Source organism: Phalacrocorax carbo, chromosome 2, assembly GCF_963921805.1.
Source record: "Phalacrocorax carbo chromosome 2, bPhaCar2.1, whole genome shotgun sequence".
Taxonomy (NCBI): domain Eukaryota; kingdom Metazoa; phylum Chordata; class Aves; order Suliformes; family Phalacrocoracidae; genus Phalacrocorax; species Phalacrocorax carbo.
In genome coordinates this window covers 101427732-101439781 of record NC_087514.1, presented here as the reverse complement: position 1 = coordinate 101439781, position 12050 = coordinate 101427732, and the positions used below count along the sequence as shown (strand labels likewise).

At 42.3% G+C, this 12050-nt stretch overlaps 1 protein-coding gene across 5 annotated transcripts in view; it reads right to left on the bottom strand.

Annotated features, from left to right (window-relative positions):
- The window catches only part of LOC135312009 (uncharacterized), a 265067-nt gene that overhangs the window by 114605 nt on the left and 138412 nt on the right, over positions 1 to 12050 (bottom strand). The window contains exon 1 of one of the 5 annotated variants that reach the window (XM_064443703.1): positions 11673 to 11776. The exons of the other annotated variants lie outside the window; for them this stretch is intronic. The gene's annotated coding sequence lies outside the window, so the exon portion shown is untranslated. Of the gene's footprint in view, positions 1 to 11672; positions 11777 to 12050 lie in introns of those variants that run through there. 5 annotated transcript variants of the gene reach the window in all.

Genomic DNA, 12050 nt, shown 5'->3' with positions numbered 1-12050 from the left:
ATAAAAGATGTGACCATTTGAAACCTCCTTGGGAGACTTGATTCTGCCATGCTACAATTCAATGGAGTTATAGGGACTCGTCTATAAAGTACACAGACTTTGCTTATACTCCTGCATTCCAAAACCTGTGGACATCTGTCAGCAACTGAGCTCCCTATAGGGACACAGCTGCTAAATATTTCTTATATTTACCATTGGAAACTGTTTGTGTAATACCAGTTAGAATGATATTTACCAACAGAGTAAACACACAGAAGGATTCAGCACTTTCACTCTTATTACGAAGCACAGTATATCACAGCCTAACTCCACTTGAAGAAAGACTAGATAATTTTACTTTATTTTTAAAGAGGGAACCTCTGTATTTCCCAGTAGAGTAAGTCTACAATATCTAAATAAATTCCCCCAAAAGGCTGTAGATTATTTCCAATCACCAGCTGTCAGCCAATAGCCTAGATAATGGAAATCCACAGTTTCCTGGCTTCCTGCACGCTTCCTTGCAGGCTTTGGAGTACTGGTTTCTCTCTTATTGGCCTGCACTCACTATGATTTCCTTTCTCTTTGCTTCAAGAAAAATTTATCTTTTTTACTTCATCTGTAGGAGATGACAAGAGGGATTAACACAAGCAGAGACTTTGTGTATGACCTCTTCTTTTATGGGCACCGTTTGTCAGGGAGGTTCATTAGACTTGTGTTTCCTAAACTTACTTCAGACAAGGAATGAACTTTTAAGATGGATGAACAGTCAGCATAGCTGCTTTAAACAAAACCACCCCAGTTTGTAAATAAGAAGTGATTAGAGAAATTTGCTGCAGAAATCAGTCACATTAATCAGCTGGTTATAGCAGATTGATGTGCAGCCACTAGAGCTGTCTAAACAATTTTGTTAACCTTTAACAAAAATGTGAAGGAATACGCTGCAAAATGGTTCAGCTTTAAATGGATAGAACATGGTCCTTTTAGGAGAAAAGTTAAGTTCCAAGATTATTCTTTTATTCAGGTTTTGCCAGAAAAATTGGCCCAAAGATAACAGTTTATAGTTACAGCACTCCTTTCCACAAGTTCATTCCAGGCTGTGAACAAGAACACCCCATGGCAGGACACAGAGTATTTATTCAAAGGGAGATTGTAGCTGGGGAATCATCGAGGGAGGCTGATGCCAATGTACAAAGCCAAATGAATCATCAGATGTCCTCCAGCATTGCTTTCCCTGCCATGTTATCACCAATATTTTTTGCAGCCAAAGTCGCAGTGGAATTGCAGAAAGTCTGTGAAACACGGTGCACGCGAACAGGGTCACAAGGGGCTGCAAGGCTTCCAGCAGACAGCTGCCAGCAGGCCCCCTCACACCCCAGGGCTGCGAGCCCACCCAGCACACACCTGTCTGCAACCCACAGCTGCGCCTCCACGAGGAGGCTCACGCAGAGCTGGCCGGCATGACAACGTCTCAAGGACCATGGCAGAAGTTAGCCAGCTGAAGAGTGACCAGTGTGGCTGTGCTGTCAAATGGCCACGTTTCGTACCTGTGCTCACAGTGACCAGTGCCGTCATCTGCAAGGCACCAGTTGCACGTGTGCCAGGCATGAAATCAGTGCTGCTAATAGCCTGGAAAGGGATGGGGTGGTTCTGCACCTGCAGCAGTGGCCACACACACTTAAAAATAATGAGTCTGAAGATAAAACACCCTCCCTCTCCCCGAGACTAACTTAAAAATAACACTTAAAAGATACATTCTTCCTTTTTATTTTGCTTCCTCATTTTTGAGTTTGAAGAAGCACTTGATTCATATTTCCAGTTTTTCTTCCACAACCATCGGAAATAGAAAGGTGACTTAGAAGGTGAGGAGCAAGAGAAGAGAAATCCAACAAGTAGTCTTTATCAGTTGTTTTCTTCCAAGAGCTACAGTGTTCAGGAGAACACCAAAGTAGGCACTGATAATATCATACTCATGTCAATCACAGTACATCTCATAATACCTGGAAACTTTGAAATCAACACTTTCAGAAGAAAACTTTACAAGAATGATCTTGGGCTATCTTTAACTTAATTTTGCCCACACTAAACACAAATCCATCCCATAAAGACTTATTGTTTTGGACACAGGATGCTAGATGCAAGCACTAGAGCTTCTAAAGCACGATACAGGATCTGTTATCAGATGCAGGGAATTTAGACAAATTCAAGGAACTGTATTTTCTTTTTCTTTATATATATCTACTTCTAATATTTATCAACCCTGGTTTACACAGATAGAGCGAAATTAAATTTGGAATTTAACCAGACTACTAAAGTCTGATTCAGATTTTAGAGAGTTACAAACTAGGTGTTTGATAAACTCCACTCTGTTACAATAGCATCTCTCAGTTATACTCAGCAGGCACATTTGTTTAAGCGACAAAAGAATTTGGTGTCAATCTCTCTTGCTGGGTAAGCTGCACTTGATCTGTACAGCCAATGAATAATAAATCAATGCAAATTACACCGCTTTATCACTAACAACCATTTTCTGGTCAGCTACACCACAGACTACAGTCTCTCCCACAGGAGATGAATAACCCCTAGTGACTTAAAATAAGAGTTGTTTATAGTCTGCAGGGGAACAATTGGGCTCTAACATATAATTTGCACCACTGTTTATATTTGCAGTGAATTTGGCCCTTGAAATCTTTGCCTACAATGAAGGCACAAGCTGCTTTCATCATTAGTGCACGACTGCAAATTATTTTAACTGATATTTGAATATTGAGCTGTTAGGCAGCTCCCCACGCCCACACAAGAAGTGCCTTACACTTGACAGCTGGGTCACTCATACCCTGTCTGTTAACTGCCTGTAGCTTTCCTGGGTAACAATTTTTGACAGAGAATGCAACTGTCTTAAGGTATGACCTATCAAAGATTAAATAAAGCTCCATGTTGGGACCGCAGCCATCCTAGAAGGGAAGGTTTACAACTCACTGTTAGCACAGTATAAAGCCATTCCTCTTTCAAAAGATGGATGGGTTTAGCCCCTCAGAGGTGCCAGGCAGCTGCACAGATCTGGAGAAAGAGGCCTCGAGGGCACATTGCAACCGGTCAGGGCCCTACTTTTTACCAAGAAGATGGATGTTCTTTGCACAGCATCATTTTCATGAATATCTATCTAGAACTCATCATTGAGCACCACAGGAAAATATCACATTAATGCAAACCAAAGCTGACTTCACCGATTCGAAAGACTTACAAAGGCATGGAATAATACAAGACACTACCATAACATCATGCAAATCATCCACAGTTTTCTTACCTGCAATGATTCAGCCCTGGCATCCAAACTTAAATCTGAAGTAAAACTCTCCTCGTGCAAACATTAACAGATGGCTTTGATGACATGGCCAATCATTAATGACAGCGGTTCTCTAATGAATGCAGGGGCCAACCATCCAGACACAAATGCACACTGTGCAATGCTTTGGATGCTGCTCAGCGAATGAGCCTCACGCAGATCATGGCACATCAAGTCTTGTGAACGTCTAAGCCACACCAAGGGTAACAAACACTAAGCAACGCCCCATGGTGAGAGCACACACACAAAATGTGTGGGATGGAGGGAGGGGAAGGGAGAAGGATGCCTGTGAGCTGCCTCTGAGCCCAGTAACACCTACCCAGCACTCCTGATGCAGGAAAACCCCAGCCTCTGCCAGGTTGGGCAGTGAGGCCAGCTCCCTGACAGCATCAGCAGCACAGCCAGGTCCATACTGGCTGTGGAGCAAGGGCGGGTGTGACAGCCACTGGGAGACCTGCCTGCCATCTCTCTTACACCACTCTGTATTAAGCTGACCTCAGCTGCTGCAGGGTCCAAGGTTATCAGGGCACAGATCTCTGCAAATAAAGAAATACCAACTGTGGGTGTCTGGTTGGGCTCATCTCTCTTTGTGACCAAGAAGTTGCTTTCAGGGCTGGCTCGACTTGCCCCGAAGGCTTCCCAGAGTGCTGTATAATAAAGATGATTGAAACACAGACTATGTCAACAGACACTTCCTTTGAGAGAGGTAAACAGGAGGACAGCACCTCACTCATCAGAAACAACCAGACATACCTATAGGGCATGCAGAGCCAGCCAAGATCCTTTGGGGTTTTCTCTTTCCTTTTAAAAAGAAAACATTTATTAATTTTTTTCCCCCAAATTTAATATTAAAAGAAGAAAATTCTGGCAACACCCACGGTAATGTTATGTCAGCTGCTTATGGCAGGTCAAATACAGTGCAACAGGAAACGGGGGCTTCACGTGAATACGACCCCATCAACTTGGTGCCATTCTGCTCCTCCATCTGAAACGGACTGCTAAATGATGCTCAACAGAGAGAGCACGTCCAGACCCACAGCTTTCTGCCCAGCCTGCCCAAGAGAAAAGCACCCTTGTAGAAGGGAAAATGTAGTTACATGCCAGACTGTGCCTCTTTTGATAGCTCCCATACGATCAAGTCCTCCCATCCCAGAAAGGAAATTAATTGGGCATTCTTCCTTGGCCGAGATGCAGTGGTGGAAACAGCACAGTGTAGGATAGCAAATAAATATTTGGAAGGAAGACATTTTCATCCATCCAGCTCATAAAAGCAAGCAGAAGACAGTAACCTGGCACAGCACTTGAGTAATCATCAGGAGAGCCAAAGTAAATGAACACAGCGACTGAGAAGGTAAAAACTGGGACCTGTTCAGAAAAACCATTCTTCTTCCAAGTTTCTGTTTCTCTGGTTCTAAGATATGCAAAACCATTCTCTAATACATTTATTAAAACGCATAATTCTTAATCTTACCATCCTTGTTATCCCAGTTCCCAGTTTTTCCCACTGCATCAGACTGATGGAGGCAATTCACTGGGGCAAAAGCAATAGCCAGGCTCTTTTGAGCCTTGTCAAGCACCTTTCTCCCTCCCAGCCTAGCAGATAGCACCTCTTACAATACAAGACAGCTCTTAGCTCCTCCACTATACAGCATCAGCCTCATTTTCTCTTAAGGTATTTAGTAATTCTCCTGGTACAAAACACCATAGGTGATGCCTTAACAAAACATATGGAAGGCAGGGGCCAGGCTGCTATAGCCAGCTACACAGGAGCCCTTGTTTGCGCTAACCGGCTTCTCCGTTCCTCTCCTCCCACCACCAGGAAGTCTTAACATGACTGAAATTTACAGCAGTTATAACAAACCGCTGCTAACTGCAAAGTTTAATTAGAGCATTTGCCTCTGGTGTAATGCAGTAATAAGGAGAAAATGGGTGTCTCTGCTTTCTTCTAAGGATCTCTCTATGCAGGCAGGTACAGACAGACCCGAGCTTGCTCTGCCTGTGCTCTGAGCTGGCTCCTGGTTTAAAGCTGTGTATCACTTTGTATTTTCGGCAGAGTATGCTTTGCACAAGCAAATAGGCCCAGCCACTCAACACACCTAAGCTTGCTTAGATGCCTGCAAACAGAAATGAGAATAATGCCCCTGTAGCAAAGGGGGAAAAAATGAGGAAAAAAAAAAATTTCTGTACATCCAGCACTTGTTCACACTTGTCCTACGAAAAACAAGTTTGCTGGTATTGCCCTCGTCTTCTCATAGGGGTATGTTTTTAGAGTTTTTCTAGCTTGCTGATTGTTATATTTAGGTCATTTGCAAGTATTAAGCTATCATCTGCACAGAGATGATAGTAAGTATAACAGAAGAGTAATATTCAGAGAGGATAAACCACAGTGGGTAGTGGATTATAATAATGAACCAGTGAAGCCTGGCTGACCCTTATCAGAGTGAACCAGCTCTTGCTTACACCTCTAAATTAGGGTTTACCACTTTTGTTTTACTTTGGCTATTTTTAAAAAGAATCACAGAAAAATAACACCATGTGAACGTGGACATAGAAAAAGGGTGTAAAAATGAACAAAAGTGCTATTCTTTTTATTAGAAGGCTTACCAAGTACCTAACCAGTCAACAAGCCACAAAGGCAAGATAATAAAGTCATTTTTTGAAGACAGTGGAAATTTTAGTATTGACCATCCTATAATTCTGATGTCTGCCAATGATTTTTTTTTAACCCCTGCTCAGATGCTGTAACTGAAGAGGATTTTTTATTGTTATAAAAAGCTAGGAAAGAGCAGTTTTCTCAAGAGCAGACTAAGCACAAGAGTACTGACTCCTCTCTAGCACCCCAGAACCACATGAAGGCACCCATCTTCAGGCAGGATAACACACTTTTCTCCTTGCTGTTTTTACTATGTGAGCAGCAGCCAGGTGATTTCCACGTCTAGCCTGGGGGCAAGTAGCCTTCCCTGCCCTCCCACAGCTTTCCAACCCCATGAAGAGGGCTGCTCTTCCCAGCAGGGAGCTACCTAGCAGGAACTACTGACTCCAACCTGCAGCAGGACCCAGCAAGTCCTTCCTCATCAACATCCCCCACCTCCCAGCTTTGCAGCAGCAGGTTTGTGGAAGTGCTGCTAGTGGAGAGCAGACTAGTCCCAGAGGCAGCCCCAGCTGACAGATGCCCTCAACCCTCAATGCGGCTATTTGGGTAACCTGCACAACTTTGCTTTTATGTTTGACTTCTGGAGCCCACCTGTCCTGCAGAACACTAAAAAACCTGTCTTTGGTCTCTCTTCAATTCCCTGCTTTCAGGCTCAAATTTAGCAAATAGCAGCCCATAATGCATGACATCAACTCACCATTCTCTGCCATCATTACTAGTACTAAGGAAAAGCACTATAGACAAATAGATAAATATTAGGGAGGAAGAACGTGTATTACTCCAGTAAATTCATCAGTTAATATGAATTAATTCAGGAAATTAATTCAGAAAAAGAAAAAAGAAAAATTAAAAAAAACCTCCTTCATTTATGGCAAAGTCAAGAGAACATAAACCCTAAATATCTTTCCTTCTTTTTCCCTTGCGAGCAAGACTGGGAGAGAGCAGGTCAAGCAACAACATCACAACTTTGCATGCTGTCGGGCTGCTATTCAAAAAGCAAGACAGAATATGAATGTAACCTGATTTCAAGTGGATTTGGAAGAGCCTCAACACGGAAGTTTGTATGCCAGCTTTGTAATTATTAAGATCTCAGACCAGCCCTTGTTTCTGAGTACTGGGCTAGATTAGCAAGTCACCTGAAAGTTTACAGTAGGAAAACCATATGGGCATATTCCTGTAGCTACATGTGTACAGTAATTATGGCATAGGTAAGCAAAACACATGCCCAAGGCATCATAGTTGGTGAGGCACGAGGCTTACGTGCATATCTACAATTACGACTTCAGACTTCAAAGTACCTTATTGCTCAGACAAAATTGGTAGCCTACTTCCTTGTAAAACACGCATAAGAATCTATTGCTATAAAACACATATAGGTGCTGATATAACACAACATTTAAAGTGTGGGTACCAGAACTGTGAAAGGAAGGAGGAGGATTTTAGTTAAAATATTTTCCTATATTGTTTTAAAGTGAGTACGCTTTAAAATAGCAGGCAAAAGTAAGCATCACTTAAATTCTAAAACTGCCAGAGTTTCATGCCAATGCCCAAGGTCTGGTTATCTGGCAGGCACCACTTCATGCGTGTGCTCCCCTCTGAGAAACGGGGTCCTTTCTAATACATCATCCACTTGGTTGCTTTCAGACCTCTAATCAATCAAGAAATCCCACAATCGTCTGATCAGTGGCTGTGGTCTGACATTCATTCATGGCAATTTATGACAAAAATCAATAATAAGTGTTTCCCTTTTACATAGGTTTTTCAAAATAGGACCACATTTTACAAAAGTACATTTTTCTGAAGATTGGTTTCTAAATGAATAGCACCAACTTCAAAGCAAATGTTTCTGTAAGGGCTGTTACAACATTCGAGTTCTTACATGATCTTCAAGGCTGCAGTGTGACCTAGGAGGCAGCCATAATGAGACACAGACAGTGAATAAAGCACTGATTTAATTATGTTGTTTGATATATGATGACCTCATCCACTGGTGTTTATACTAATGCAGTGCTTGAAATGCTTTATTGACATATGGGAAGGCACAGTCTCCAGCCTGAAGAGCTTACAGTCTCAAAGACAGAAACCAGATGAAGGGTGTTCTCTTCCTCTAGCTTAGGTTTTGAAGCTTTGCTCTTTTCCATCAGGTCTTAAATTGGCACTGAATGCTGGAAAGCGGGTTGCTGAGTGAGCACTCTAAGCTTGCTGGACAAAACATCTAGTGCATGGTTACCTTCAATTACAGAAGAGTATTTCCAATATGGCAAGTCTATGTTCCTACATACAATCAATGACGGGAAGATGCGAACACTGGTGGGGGCGAGGGAAGCTGTACCTGGTTACAATATCTCCACCAAATTCCTTCAGTTTTGGAGATATACCTCATGTCCCAGCATGAGCTTTGACCCACTATTGCTGCTACAGAAAAGGGATTGGGGAACAGAGTTGGTACAACCTCCTAATTCCTCCACTAAAGACTTCCATCAAGGCAACTGCTGCAACCATCTCCACGCAGAAAATTAAGTCAAGGCTCAGAGTTTGGTTAAATATACCTGTATATCTTATTTTGCACTCCTGATTGAGATTACTTGAAAAATATGCAGTAAAGTAACTCTTTGTGGTGTTAACTCCATGAAAAACTCCATGAGGAAACTAGTAGTTCTGTATTCAGTGCACCATCTGCCAACCATGCAGTAAATAAGGCCATACAAGAATGGTGAGAAACAAAACATCAACAACCTACCCACTCATTAAGCATTTGCCATGCTGTGCACTGAACGATATGTAGGCCTTGTAGGGTAAAAAAAAAAGTACACAATCCTCTAATTAACGGCAATCAAAATGAATATTTACCCAGAGGATGAATGAGTAGCTTTAATTGTAGAATTTTCTAGCCTCTGATTGCTTGGTTTTGCAACCTTGAAGTGTAGCCCTGTTCAGTAATCTAAAGGCCTAACTTAAGGCATTATTTATCTTATATTACTTTTATACAGGAAACCCACAAAAGACATGCAGTTGACACACTTTTACCCTTATTAGGTACCCACACATATGCAAGACCATTGCCTTCACTGATGCCTATCATAGCAACCAGACACAAAGACAGGTTAAAGAAAAGATACCTCAGCTCTATTTTGGTTTAAGATAATTTTGGAATAGAAACAGGGCTTCAGGACATCCTTTCTCTTAAAGTGAGTTTTCTCAACTACACTAGATTTTAAAATCCCTATTAAAAAAAAAAAAATCCAATGAGTCCTGCTAGCAGGGCTAAAAGATCAAAAGAGTTTAAATTAAATACATTATTAGTGGAGAAAATGTATATATACACACATCTATATATTTGGAAACCTTTAAAATGGTATACAGAAGTTAACCAGTGAGAAAGAATTTGCCCAGCCCAGCTGAAAAATAGCTGAGACTATCAGTAACGTGTTTTCATTTTCTTTTCAAACTCTGGTACAAATTCAGCTAATATCACTTTGTATGATCTCATGCCGGGATAGAAGCCAAAAGTTTCACTTGAAATCTTTGCAGTTATCAGATCTGGAAAGCTTTTCAATCACTTACATTTGAGACGCATGAAAAGAGAAAAAAAAAAAAAAAGATACACCAAAAAAACAAAAAGACCAGAGATAAAAGGCCAGGGGCTTGAAACATTTATCACTTCATCAGACTCGTCCATTTGATGCTAGGTCAGCATCTTTACCAATACAATTGAATGCTTGCTCTACCTATACTTTGAGAGGTTTTGAAAAAGAATGAAATTAATGAATGTACAGCGTTAGAAACAGGCACAGAGCAACAAGGCCAGGCTATCCATACGGGCGACCAACTCCTGAACTAGCACATCCGGGAATGGAAACCCTCCTAGGCATAAAGAGAGGTTTCCAATACTTGCTTCCAGCAGCGGAAAGCTGCAAACATGCAGCCACGTTGCCTTGGTGTTGGCCTCACAAGCACCCGTCCTGCCATACAGGGGGGAGAGCAACTGGGTAACACATACAGGGTAGGTGCGATGCTCCCTGGAAGGTCAGGATCACTACAGCTGGACAAGCTTTACCATCCACTGTGCCACAGCACTGGGCATCCCAGGCCTGCCCATACCACAGTCTGGTCACCAGCATCTCCCTCTTAGCACCGCCAGGTGCATGGGAAACCAGCACAAATTCAAAAAGTCCTCAGACTGGCCTAGATCAAGGTTGAAAGAGGAAGGCGACAGGATGTCCAGGAAAACATAATGCCCTGCCTGGAAGCAAGCATTAACAACATATTCAAGCAACTGCTGAAATAAAAGACATCCAGCTTCATATGACGACACATAGGGATTGCGCAAGGACAGATCATGGTAAAAAGTACTTTTCTGGCACATATTTGCCACCTCCAGTCTCTTCCTCATAAAACCAATATACCACAAACACTAAACTTTGGAAGCACAGTTTTAGCCAAGGAAAAGCAGGTACAAGGTAAAACTGAATACAACCTCAAGCACAGAGTGCTCTATACCATGCCACGCTGACTGCTGTTTTGAAAGACGATGCCAATTTGCAGGTTATTAGGGAAGCTTGAGACCTGCTCTGGTTTCAGGCAGGAGCCACACCTCACTATGGAACAGATCGCCTACCCGTTACAGGACAAACACTACTCAGGCAAAGCCCAAGTCTGTAAAACATTCACAACCATGCTAATCTTACCTTCAGCAGTGAATATGCAGGCCAGCAAATAACAGGACTTGCTTATGGCAGACTTAAAATTTATTTTTTAGAGATTTTTTTTTTCCTAAAAAAGCCAGTATATGAAAAATAGGAAAAAACAGAGTGAATATTGTGGACAGTTTTGGGTCCCTCACTACAAGACATCAAGGTGTTGAAGCATGTCCCAAAGAAGGGCAATGAAGTCAGTGAAAGGTCTAGCGAACAAGTCTTACGAGGAGCAGCTGAGGGAACTGGGGTTGTTTTGCCTGGAGAAGAGAAGGCTGAGGGGAGACCTTATCACTCTCTACAATGGCTTGAAGGGAGGTGGTAGTGAGGTGGGTGTTGGTCTGTTCTCCCAAGTAACAGGTGATAGGACAAAAGGAAATGGTCTCAAGGTGTGCCAGGAGAGGATTACGCTGGATATTAGGAAAAATTTTTTACTGATAGAGTGGTCAGGCATTGGAATGGGCTGCCCAGGGAAGTGGTTGAGTCACCATCCCTAAAGGTGTTTAAAAGACATGTAGATGTGGCACTTACTTAGGGACATGGTTTAGTGGCGGATTTGGCAGTACTAGGTTAACAGTTGAACTCTATTACCTTAACGGTCTTTTCCAAAGTAGAAGATTCTATGATTCTATGTTTTTAGAATGCACCACAAAACAAGTGTGTGTTTGTAGGCTAATGGTTACTCAGGTTGTGTGACACTAGGCAGTTCCCTTCTTTGAAAAATAGAAATGACAGAACTATCAAAATATTTCTATTGCTTTTCCATACTTATATTAAAGCATTCTTTGTGCACGCAAGCAAATCTAGTGGGTTTTTCAATTCCTTGCCCAGGAAAGTTGAAGTTTCCTCCCTCCAGTAAGAGCTGCCATGAACAAAACTGAGAAACCTGGAAACTGAATCTTATTACTGAGTCCTTCCCAACGCAGATCCCTGCTCTCCCATTACTTCCCAAAACTCCCTGTCAAAACACTTGTTTTTTCATTATTGCCTACACATTTCTCACCCCTTTGTTCTCTCCTCTTATTCAGAAAGGTCTTACTTCTGGCTCCCCGACTTTGTCTTCACCTTTCCTCTCTCACCAACTGCAGGGAAGACTCTTTCACACTTGCTCCCAAGTACAGCCCACCAAGAAACATCTCTGGAGGAAGAAAAAATGTTTGGTGCACACGGTTCAACAGAAGTATTCCCACCCACTTCACACTCTACTGCATCCTTTCATCCCACTCTTTGTTCTGGAGAAGCCACACAAGTTACTACTCCCATTTGTTTCTCTCCTTCACCCACTGAGCTCCAGATGCTTTGACACACCACTGACACCCACTTCATTCTGCTGCCTACCCTTGTCTCGCTCTGACTGCTGGGACACTCCTGTACCTCACTG